The sequence below is a fragment of the Pristis pectinata genome, chromosome 3, assembly GCF_009764475.1.
Source record: "Pristis pectinata isolate sPriPec2 chromosome 3, sPriPec2.1.pri, whole genome shotgun sequence".
In the NCBI taxonomy this organism is placed as follows: Eukaryota; Metazoa; Chordata; class Chondrichthyes; order Rhinopristiformes; family Pristidae; genus Pristis; species Pristis pectinata.
In genome coordinates, this window is record NC_067407.1 from 72,373,879 (window position 1) to 72,386,553 (window position 12,675).

The 12,675-nt window shown below is 43.3% G+C and overlaps 1 protein-coding gene across 1 annotated transcript in view; it reads left to right on the forward strand.

Annotated features, from left to right (window-relative positions):
• LOC127567968 (filamin-A-interacting protein 1-like) overlaps positions 1 to 12,675 on the forward strand; it is a 289,283-nt gene that overhangs the window by 203,670 nt on the left and 72,938 nt on the right. The window lies entirely within an intron of this gene.

Genomic DNA, 12,675 nt, shown 5'->3' on the forward strand with positions numbered 1-12,675 from the left:
GATCTGCATTCTTGACTTCAGGTAGTTCATGCTTGAAATAGGAGTGTTGTGAAGATTCACCAGATTGATTCCTGGGATGGGTTCTTGCCAAAAGTTGAAGCAGACTAAATGTTTTCTCTCTGGACTTTAGAAGAGTGAGAGGTGACCTCACTAAAACATGCAACATCTTAGGGCTTGACAAAGTAAATGCAGGGATGATTTTTTTCTCCCTGACTGGGAATGCCAAGAACCAAGGATAACAGTCTCCAAATAAAGGGTCAATCATTCAAGACTAAGTTAAGAAAATGTTTCTTCACACAGAAGGTAGTGAATCTTTGGAATTCTCTCCCCAGGAGGGCCACGGAGGCTCAGTCATTGGTATTGTTCAAGACAGAGAGTGGTAGGTTTTGGATATTCAGAGGATCAAGAGAAATGAGGATAGTACAGGAAAGTGGCCTTCTGCCCATTCCATGCTCCCTCTCCTATCAGATTCCATCACCTGCAGCCCTTTGTAGTGTCCACCTATCACCTCCCAGCTTCTGTCACTGTTCCCACTTTCCCTCCCCCATCTGGCTATCACCCCTCACCTGGATCCATTCATTTATCTTTCATTTATAGCCACAGGGTGTGGTGGACTGCTTAATTTGTTAACTGTGTCTGCCAATATATTTGTGCATGATTCAGTAGTGGCAGTGTGCAACAGCACTAATGACAGTTAAGCATACTCCAGTTGTCCTTTGTTACATGCTGGTGTGGGCTTTGTCTTGGAGTGGCAAATGAATATTTTGCGATCATTAGCAAACATCCCCACTTCTGGTCTTTTGGCTGAGATGTCTTTAAAGAGGGTAATGACTGGGCCCAGGACATAATATTGTGGAACTCCTGCAGTGATGATCTGTGCATTTCTTTTCCTGATTTGTCATTCTAAACTTGTTGAATCAGAGTTAATTCATTTGGTTGAAACGGTAAAATAAAAGTTTACAGGTCTATGGAGTTGCAGATTGCAGTGGAGTACAATTCTGCTTTTGCTGATCCTCTGAGCTGTTAGATCTGTTAAGCTTTCCCATTATAGCATGATCTTAGTGTCACATGAAATTGAGGATGTCTTCATCATATCGATGGGCTATTGTTTCCACAGTAACTGCTGTGGTCACCCCTAGCAGTACTGACAGACTTGGTATCTTGTAACAAGTAGATTTGAGAAGTCAAGTAGGTTACTTCCTTGCTTTTCCCCACAGTTTGTCGCTATAAGTTTGGCCAAGCTCAGCCAGTGTTGTAGCAACTGAGCCTGTATTAAAAATGTTGGTGTTTTACCTTCTGACTTTCTGGAGTCAGTTTATTACATCAAAAACATTATAAGATAGATTTTGTCGTGTCATAATGATGCAACTATTGCCTTTCATTATTTTACCCTCTCCCCTCTTTCCTATTCTCCCCCCCCAAAAAAACCTGCAAGCTCTTGCTCCACCCCTTCCCCCCAAGTTTTTAGTATTGGCTATCTCCTCTCTATCTTTCAGTTCTGATGAAGGGTCTTGACCTGAAACATCAACTGTCCATTTCCCTCCATAGATGCTGCCTGACCCGCTGAGTTCCTCCAGCTTTTTGTGTGTTGCTCTGAGATAAAAGCTCAACCTACTCAAACTTATGTTCTTAAGTTGTAACTGTTAAGTTATTTCATTCGCAATTTGTGTGATCTTGCTTGGTGTCAATAGACTCCTACTTCTGCCTACATAATAATAATGATTACAGTTCAAATTGTATTAATTGAATGACTTCAGACATGACCAGATTGTGATGAGGTGTGATATAAAGGAAGCTTTTTCCTCCATGTGACTCAGACTGCAGTAATAAAATCTAATTTGATTACATCCAGCAGGGAATCTCATACGTTATATATGAACACATTATGATTTGATAAATGTAACTCGATGCTCTGTGATCAACAAATTGTTACATTTTAGCACTCATTAAGATAATTAGATCTCAAGAGACCATATTGTCAGAGAATGAGGTTCAATTTGAAAACTACAGCATTTTAAAACAAATCAGTTGTGTTTTTTTTTAATAAAAACTAATCATGCTGTTCTAGCCATGCGCTAGAGTGCCAAACATTACATCAGGTTGTGTGTTCTGTGTGTATAAAGGTATTTAAAAATTCCCACTTGATCATAGCGTATTTCTGTCTGCTGCTACTTTGATTAAAGAGGTCTGAAGGGTATGGGGCGATCAAGCTGTAGAACAGTGTGTGATGAAGAAAGGTCACGAAGTGCTGAACAAGAAGGAACCAAAAGGCCTATTAAAGCACCAGGAAAATAGTAATTCAAAAAGCACTTCTACTTGCTCGAGAGCAGAAACACTACACATCATTTGGTCATGATCTTTTATATATATTTTCATTCTTGGGATGTGGATATCACGAGAAAAAGCAATATTTATTATTCATCCCTAATCACCCTCAGAGGGTGAAGGAGAACAGCTGGAAATGCTCAAAAAATTGTAGATGCTGGAAATCTGAAATAAAACAGAAAATGCTGGGAGTATTCAGTAGGTCAGACAGCATCTAGTTCTCTCTCCGCGGGTACTGCCTGACCTGGAGAGTGTTTCAGGCAATGTTTCTTACTCTCAAAGTGCTGTTGTCCATTGCAGGGAATGTGGTCCTGCAGTGCTGTCACGTCTTGACCCAGTGGTAATAAAGGCAAGGCACTACATGCTCGAGTAGAGGTTGCCTTATTTGTAGGGGAACTTGAAGATAGTGGGATCCCCTACACCCACTGCCCTTGTCCTTTCAGCTGGTGGAGCTCAGGTGTTTGTGGAAAGTAGTCAGAGAACAAGCATGAGAAAGTGTAACAATATATATTGCAATGCAATTTGTGTAATTCCAGGATGTGTTAAATCAGTTTGCAATTACTTTTCTGCTAAATTGATGTCTTATTAATAAAGTTAAACTTTAACTTTGTCATGCAATTATAGGAGTAAACTATGCCCTGAAATTTAAGCAAATTTTTGCCAGTACTTTAATAAAGCCTACATTGACATTGCTATTTCCAGCCTGTGTGGATAATGGGCCTATCTATCAAGCTCAGTGTACACACTGCTGTAAATGACTGGGACTGATTATACGCACAGTAATTTGTATGTATCCTCCGCTCATTGCTTGCTTAGAGTTATAGAGTCATACAGCATGGAAACACGCCCTTCAGCCCAACTGGTCCATGCTGACCAAGATTACCATTTGCCTGCATTTGGCCCATATCCCTCTAAACCTTTCCTATCCATGTACCTGTCCAAGTGCCTTTTAAATGCTGTTAATGTACCTACCTTCTGATTTCTGGAGAAGTCACCCTGCTTTTATTGGACAAAGTTGCTGTTATTTTTATCATTATTTCAGTTCCCTCCACAATTTAACTGGACTCTGTTTTCTAAGTAAATCAACTTTATGTGTTGTAGACTCAACTGTTTGAGGGGAGCCTGCTTCTGTCCCCTCCGGCCAACTCAAGCTCTCTGGCCGGCTGTGTTAACTTCGGGCTGTGTCAGGCAGTTCCGAATGGATCCTGTGACCGTCTGTACAAACCCCGTGGGTCTGGGACATTACTGATGGATTTAGGGCAGCCCGGCCTCACTGGGATCCTCCAGGATCATGCCAAAAAAATCACCATTTGGATGCACACCTGGTTAGACCTGTCAGAGACCCGAGACACCCCACTGATTCAATGGGGATTCTAGGGCAAAGGGGAAGGAAAGTGGTTAATTATTTTGTTTTAGAAATAATTGGAAAAAAAAGCTCAGTGATCAGTGTTGATGGTTTTTTTAAAATTAGAGTAATTTCTCAATCATTTATTTTAATTTCAGATGTCTCTGAGTGCCAGTGGCACTTAAAAATCTTAAAACAACTCAGATTTCATTGCTGGCAAAGCCTCACCCACACTTTTGCCAGATGTGCAAGCCACAGGCCAGATGTGCAGGGTCTGATTCCTGGTCCAGGTCAGTCTGCGTATTGCATATTATCTCTTTAGTGCCCAATGTTGTATGGTAATATTCCTCGGAACGTTTGCTAAGATCAGGTGAACATAGAACAGTACAGCACAGAAACAGTCCCTTCGGCCCACGATGTTGTGCCAAGCTAATTAAACTAACTAAACTAATCCCTTCTGCCTACACAGGGTCCATATCTCTTCATTCCCTGCATATTCATGTGCCTATCTAATAGCCTCTTAAATGCCTCTATCGTATTTGCCTCCACTACCACCCCTGGCAGCACATTCCAGGCACCCACCACTCTGTGTAAAAAAGAGTGGTAAATTATTGATCGTGTTCTTGTTTTTGACAGGAAGGTGATTCTGGGCAGCAGTCTCTGTCCATTGCGGTCAGGCCCAATGTGTTAAACTGATCGAGAAGTTCAGCTTCAAATTAGTTTACTCTTTGTGATTAGTTTACTCTTTGTGATTAGTTTACTCTTAGTGATTTTTATAAATGACTTAGATGAGGATGTGGAAGGGTGGGTTAGTAAGTCTGCTGTTGACTCGAACGTTGGTGGTGTTGTGGATAGGGTAGAGGGTTGCTGTAGGTTACAACAGGACATTGATAGGATGCAGACCTGGGCTGAGAAGTGGCAGATGGAGTTCAACCCTGAAAAGTGTGAAGGTATACACTTTGAAAAATCGAATTTGAAGGCAGAATACAAGGTTAATGGCAGGGTTCTCAGCAATGTGTAGGAACAGAGGGATCTTGGGGTCCACGTCCATAGATCCCTTAAGGTTTCCATGCAGGTTGATAGGGTTGTTAAGAAGGTGTATGTGTGTTGACCTTCATTAGTCGGGGTATTGAGTTCAACAGCCATGAGGTAATGTTGCAGCTCTATAAAACTCCATTTAGACCACGCTTGGAATATTGTGTTCAGTTCTGGTCGCCTCATTATAGGAAGGATGTGGAAGCTTTAGAGAGGGTGCAGAGGAGGTTTACCAGGATGCTGCCTGGATTGGAGAGCATGTCTTATGAGGATAGGTTGAGTGAGCTAGGGCTTTTCTCTTTGGAGAGAATGAGGATGAGAGGTGACTTGATAGAGATGTACAAGATGATAAGAGGCATAGATCGAGTGGACAGTCAGAGACCTTTTCCTAGGGCAAAAATGGCTAACACAAAGGGGCATAATTTTAAGGTGATTGGAGGAAGGTATAAGGGGAATGTCAGAGGTAAGTTTTTTTACACAGAGAGTGGTGGGTGCGTGGAACGCACTGCCGGCAGAGGTTGTGGGGGCAGATACATTAGGGACATTTAAGAGACTTAGATAGCCACATGAATGATAAGAAAATGGAGGGCTATGTGGGAGAGAAGGGTTAGGTAGAAATTAGAACAGGATAAAATGTCGGCACAACATTGTGGGCCAAAGGTCCTGTATTGTGCCGTAATGTTCTATATTCTATGTTCGTATACACTCTGATGTTCATATATATGATGTTCATATATACAAGGAACAATGAAATTCCTTGCTTGTGTGAAGCTCACCATATACAGGGTAATAATAAATTCAACAATAAATACAGTGATGAGCGCAAAAATAACGTAATGGTACAAAGTGCAAACTGAGGTAGTGCAAAAGGAAATGCTGAAGTGACAATAATAGAAGACATAGAATTAAGGGTTTGAGAATGGGGTGGCAGTACCACTGGGAAGGGGATGTGAAAGTGGTGATTGGTTCAGAAGTCTAACAGCAGTGGGGAAGAAGCTGTTCTTGAGTCTGGTCATCTGGGCTTTCAGGCTCCTGTATCTTCTCCTAGAAAATAGAAGAGAAAAAAGGGAATGGGAATGAAACATGCAGTTCTAACAGTGTGTATTTATATACCACCTAACCTTAGCCAACATCTCAAGGAACACTATCACATAATCTCAAGGAACACTAGCTGTCTACAAGGCACACAAGGGGATATTAGAGCAATGAAAGAGGTGGGTTCTAAAGAGTATCATAAGGAGAGAAAGGGAGAGGGTAGAAAAGGGGATTGTATCACATCCTTGGGATTGTTCAGGAACAAGTTGACATTGATTTGACCATATATAATAAATAGGTCACACTGTGAAAGAATAACATACACCAGTTTAGAATTAACCTGTAAAATCAAAATAAAATGTCATAAGGTGGGAAGTTTTCTGAGGTCAGTGATCCTGTGGCTGGATTTACTCCAAAAATAAAATCAGACATGTTCAGACTAACAGTGGGTGCTGCAGTGCTACATATCTTTGCTGCATTTTGTACAGATACCTCCTGCATCATATATGTCTGCTCTGATCTCATATTTTTATATATGCCGGCATTGGTAATGGTGTTTCTTGTAAGCCAGGGAGTTGGGGATGTAGGTCTACATTTTGTAGGGAAATGTGGACAGTTCTTCACAGAAATGCCAGGGTTTTCCCACAAAGTGGGATTCGCCTTTTAGGCAGTAGTACTTGTGCAAGTCCATATACACTCAATGCATCCTCATACACATGCATGTATAGGTGCATTAACACAGGCATTTGGTGGAAGTGGCAATCTGCAGGAAGGTCTCACAGAGGACATGCTGATGAGGACTTACCTTCAGGCAGAGCTGGATGCACATTCACCACTAGCAAGAGGTTCTGGGCCATCATTCCCAGGAGTGGTGGAGAGATAAATGAGACCAAGGCCTGGTGATGTAACCAAATTAGTAATGACAGCCTTTGGAGATGTCGTGTGGGTGGGGTGGTCAGAGACCATGAGCACTGGGGGCAGAACCATTGTCACAAGTGAGACCAAATCCCTGGGCAGCACCTTTCAAACTGTCACTGCCACCATTCCCTCACAGGACATGTGCAGGCCACAAACCATGCAGATTTGGACCTATATTCTCCAGGTTCAGGTAACCCGTACTCCCTCTGTTCCTTTTCTCTCTCCTTCTGATCTACCCAGGATCTCTCTCATGCCCCCTTCTTTCCAAAACGCTCTCAGCCCTTTGTTAACCAGTTTTTCCCCTCCCCCACCTGGCTCCATCTGCCTTTCACCCACACACTCAGCCCATTGAGTCTCCTATCCCATCCCCCCACTGTTCCCATTGCCCATCATCCCTCCCTCATCTGGTTCCACTCACCACCTTCCATTCTTATCAGATTCCATCATTTGGAGCCCCTTGTCTCCACCAGTCACTTCCCAGCCGCCACCCCTCCCTTCCCCACCTGGCTCCATCAACCACTCCCCACTGAGATCCACCTATCACCTGCCAGCTCCTGCCTCACCCCTCCCACCTCTTTATATGGCTATCTCCCATCTACACTCTCGGTCTCAATGCAGGGTCTCGACCCGAAACATCTCCACAGATGCTGCCTGACCCTGAGTCCCTCCAACAGCTTGCTTTTTGGACCTCTAGTTACTGTTCCTTCTTCATTGTTGGGCCAAACTCCAAGAACACCCAGCCAGCAGTGCAGGACGATGTTCACTCCTGATACCGCATTGATCCAGAAGAATACCCGCCTCTTCCTTCTCAAGGCAACTAGTAAAGGGCAATGTGATGGGCTCGCCAGCTGCGTCCCTGCCCCGAGAATGCAATTTTTAAAAATGAATAGTATTTGTAAAATCAAAGAATAGTCACTGTACCATTTAGTATCTCCTCCTCCCTTCTAGTTTAAACAGCACCACAACTGTGACTCAGCAATGTTCAGAATGTAGTCATTGCTTCATCAATGCCATTTGGCCCCATCATGGTCAAATTTGCAATTATGATCAATTACAATGACTGCGTGGGCTTCCTCTGGTGCTCCAGTTTCCTCCCACACCCCAGGGACGTGCAGGTCAGTGGGTTAATCAGCTGCTGTAATGTGTAGGTGAGCAGGAGAATCGGTGGGGGGGGGGGGGGGTCGGTGGTGGTTGATAGAACTTGGGATTAATGCAGGGTTATTTTTAGTGAGTGGCTGATGGTTGGCATGGACTTGGTGGTCCGAAGGGCCTGTGTCCTGCTGTATGACTCTATGATCTATGACTCTAAAGTGTATGTCAGGAAGATACGTAAATAATTCACAAATTAACTTGACTAAGTGTGTACCTGGGGACAGTCTCCAGAGAATGTAGCTACGTTATGAGAATGAGAATGATCCATACAGGCATTCAGCACTTTCTTCCCCAGTGTGTAAGGATGGGAAATAACAAGCATACATTTACACTCTGACAGGATCTAGGTGCTGGAATATGTCGAATGTGTTCTTTCATCCCTGGCTTTATGTCGAATACAGCCCACACTCAGGGATGAAGGCTTGCTGTCTTCTCTCTTGCACTGCAAGAGTTCAATGATTGAACCTCCTCAAAACTGTGTGCAATTTCTGAGCAGAAAATTCTCCAAAATCTGACATTTATTCAAGAAGACTTATGTGGGAAATGGCACATGAACTGGTTCTGTTCTGTAAGTGGAGGGTCGTGAAATCTGTACAGAAGGAGGTAGAGAAGTCCTAACATTTCATAGGCACTCTCTCCAGGGAAGCCTTGCCCATGTTTCCAAAATGGTACAGGACATTGGGCAAATGGCTTTCGCTTTCTAAAGGGATCACATTTTCCAAGACTCCTTCAATGCCAGATAAGCACTTATTAACTTGGTTCATTACTTATTAATTCAGCATTAAAATTGCAGCTTGGCCTACAAATCACCATCGTTGTAAACTATGGCTTATGGTCCAAATACTGAAGCACAACTGCCTGACAATGTTGTGTAACCACATTCAAAGGTAAAGGATTTGATTTGGCAGAGAACAGCTCCACACCTGTAAAAAATCAGAGACATAAAGGAAATTCCATATGTCACTCTCTCTACACCAGGAAGCATTATGTAACATTATAGCCATTGTGCTTTGGACAACAGCCTAGACTGTGATTAATTGGAAGGTGTATTTCATTAAAGTTATTGTAAATCAAGTGATAAGGAAAATACAAAACATTTTCATAGGGTTGCACAGCACAGAAACAGGCCCTTCAGCCCACCACATCCATGCTGATCTTTTGCCCATCTATACGAATCCCATTTGCCCTCATTAGATCTGTAACCTTCTGTGCCTTATCTATTAAGTGTCTGTGTAAGTTCCTCTTAAACATAGTGATTGTATCTGATTCCACATCACATATCAACTACTCTCTGTGTACGGTAGCGTAGCGGTTAGCGCGACACTATTACAGCGCCAGCGATCGGGGTTCGATTCCCATTGCTTTCTGTAAGGAGTTTGTACATTCTCCCGTGTCTGCGTGGGTTTCCTCCGGGTGCTGCGGTTTCCTCCCACATTGTAAAGACGTACGGGGTAGGTTAATTGGGTTTGAAATGGGCGGCGTGGACTCGTTGGGCCGCAAGGGCCTGTTATCACGCTGTAAAATAAAAAAAAATTAAACAACTTACCCTCAGGTCCCCTTTAAATCTCCTACCTCTCGCCCATGCCCTCTTATTTTTGATACCCCAAGCATGGGAAAATATTTTGACTATGCCTCTCATAATCTTACATACCTCTATCAAATCACCCCTCAGCCTCCTTCATTCCAGGGAAAACAAGCCCAGCCTATTCAATCTCTTCCCATAACTAAAGTCCTCCAATCCAGGCAACATCCTGGTGGATCTCCTCTGGACTCTCTCCAGTGCCACCACATCTTTGCTGCAGTGTGGTGATCAGAACTGCATGCAATACTCTGTGTAGTCTAGCTAGTGTTTTGTAAAGTTGCAACAGAATGTCCCAACTCTTATATTCTATGCCCCAACCTATGAAGGCAAGCATGCTGTATGGCTTCTTCACCACCCTATCCACTGGTGTTGCCACTTTCAGGGAACAATGGACTTGCACCACTAAGTTTCTCTGTTCATCAACATTGCTAAATGCCCTATCATTTACTGTATCTGTCCTACCCCTATTTGACTTTACAAAATGTATCACCTCTTTTTTTTAGCAATGGCATGAGATTTCTCCGGGTCAGTGGTGATGCTGCATTTGGTTCATACTTCTTTTTAGATCTTATATCCCACGTTACTTTGGTACCACAGTGGCTGCCTCATAGCTCTAGCGACCTGGTTCATCCCTGACCTCTGGTGCTATCTGTGCAGAGTTTGCATGTTCGCTTCATGACTGCGTGAGTTTCCTCCAGGTGCTCCCACATCCCAAAGATGTACTGGTAGGTTAATTAGCCCCTGTAGATTACCCCTTGTGTAGATTAATGGCAAAAAGAATTAAAGCGGAATTGATGAGCATATGAGAGAGAGTAATTGAGGGAAATAAAATACAGGGAGATAAGGAGTCCAGGGAAAGACTAATGGGATTGCTCCCCTGGGAGCAAGCATGGACCTTATGGGCCAAATGGCCTCCTTCTATGTCATTATAAGTACAGTATATGACTATTTACTATACTGCTACCCTCCTGTATATGGTTCAGCATTTTTAATCATGTATTCACGTCTTCTTTGGGTCAAGGTTGAGGGATTTTGCTCGAACAGGGTCCCATTATCATTGATAATTGTTCCTCAGATTCAGATTAGTTTATTGTCTTATACACAAGGGTGCAATAAAATTCCTTGCTCACATGAAGCAGAGTAAACAGTATACATGGTAATAATAACTACAACAATAAATACACCAATGAGTGTAAAACAACAGAATGGTGCAAAGATAGTAGTGCAGTCTGGAGTAGTGCAGAAAGAAATGGCAAAGTGACAGTAACAGAATGAGAGAGAGAGAGAGAGAGAGAGAGAGAGAGAGAATTAAAAGTCAGAGAACATGGCAGCACCACTGGGAAAGGGATGAGAAGGAGGTGATTGGTTCAGAAGTCTGACAGCAGTGGGGAAGAAGCTAGAAGGTAGAAGAGAGAAAAGGGAATGGCCAGGGTGGCAGGCATCCTTGAAGATACTGTTAGCCTTCCTGAAGCAACACACCATGAAAATCAACCGGATGGAAGCTTGTGATGGACTGGGCAGTGTTTACCAGTTTCTGCAGGTTCCGACGGTCCAGAGCAAAGCGGTTGCCATACCAGGCTGAGATGCAACCCATCCGGATACTTGCTATAGCACATCCGTAGACATTCAAGAGAATCCTCATGACAAGCCAAATATTCTCAGACGCCTAAGGAAGTACATACACTGATGCACTTTCCTGAAGGGACCTGGAGAGGTTGCTGATGATATGGATACCTCGGAACCTGAAGCCGTCGACCACCTCTAGAGCAGCTCCATTGATGAAGACAGAGTTGTGTTCACCCCACTGCTTCCTTAGGTCAGCAATCAACTCTTTCATCTTGCTGAAATTAAGGACAAGGTTATTGTTCTGACACCATGACACAAGGTTCACTATTGCTAAAATTGCATTTTTGTTTTAAGCTTCCCATACTCTAACATGTTACTGACTTACTCAGACCACTCAGCAACTTCAGGGCTGTAAGATTACCAGTTATGAAGATTCATTTGGGAGTGTTATCGGAGGTCATCCATTCCTTCATCATACCAGTAAAAACGACATCAGAGTGTTCAAAGAGTGAAGCTGTGGGTCATAAACAAGTAATCATCTACAGAGCTTCATTGTGTACCAACAGTAGTTGAAAGTATAAATGGTTCTATGAATTATTTATCCATTAAGGGTATTACTCTATGGTCTTCTGCTGGTGTTATTATGGAATAAGGGACTTCATATTAAAATTGGTAAATTGATTTATTATTGTCACATGTAGAGTGAAGAGTGAAAAACTTTGTTTTGCATGCCGTCCATACAGATCATTTCATTACATCAGTACATCGAGGTAGTGCAAGGGAAAACAATAACAGAATGCAGAATTAATTGTTACAGTTACAGAGAAAGTGCAGTGCAGGCAGACAATAAGGTGCAAGGCCATGACAAGTAGATTGTGAGGTCAAGACTCCATCTTATTGTACAAGGGGTCCATTCAATAGTCTTATAACAGTGGGATAGAAGCTGCCCTGGATCCCGGTGACATGTGCTTTCAGGTTTTTGTATCTGGTCATATAAGCTGGTACCAATGCTTTTGTTTTTCAGGTTGTATAAGCTGTTATCCATGATTTTGTTCTTGTAAAGACATTAGAACACATGTACTGATTTGGTCAGATGGTAAGAACAGATCTACCTGTCATATTGTCATTGTCCTAGGCAGCTCTCCAGGGCCAAGGAGGACCTGCTCCAGTTCTAAGGTCCCTGATGAGGCCAATGTGGGACTGGTAGACTCTTCTATAGGCGGGGCAGGAGGTGTCAAGTGGTGTGTGTGTGGGTGGGTGGTATGAGAGGGTGCCCATTCCTCCCACTGTTTGTGGTTGCCCTCTGTGCTCCCATTGCAGAAACTCAAGATGGTTGGTTGTTCCTTCCCCCTCCACCCCCTGCCCCCCCATTTTGAGCAGTGGGGTCCAGGGATTCCCACAAGTTGGTGAGGGATGGTACTGAGAACATCCTGGAGGCTTTTCTTTGGATCTCCTGGAAAGTTCTTGCAACTTTGGAACTTGGGACAGATTATCTGCTTTGGGAGCCTTGTGTCAGGCAGCGGAAGATGCAACTCATCTACCTGGCTGACTGTGGTCAGACCCTCATTGCTGAGGGAGGACGCTAACAATGGTTTGCCTTCTCCGGAGAGTCAGAGGCTGAGGCGAGACCTGATAGAAGTTTATAAAATTATCAGAGGCATAGATAAAGCAGACACAGGGTAGAAATGTCAAGTACTAGAGGACATGGTGGTGGAAA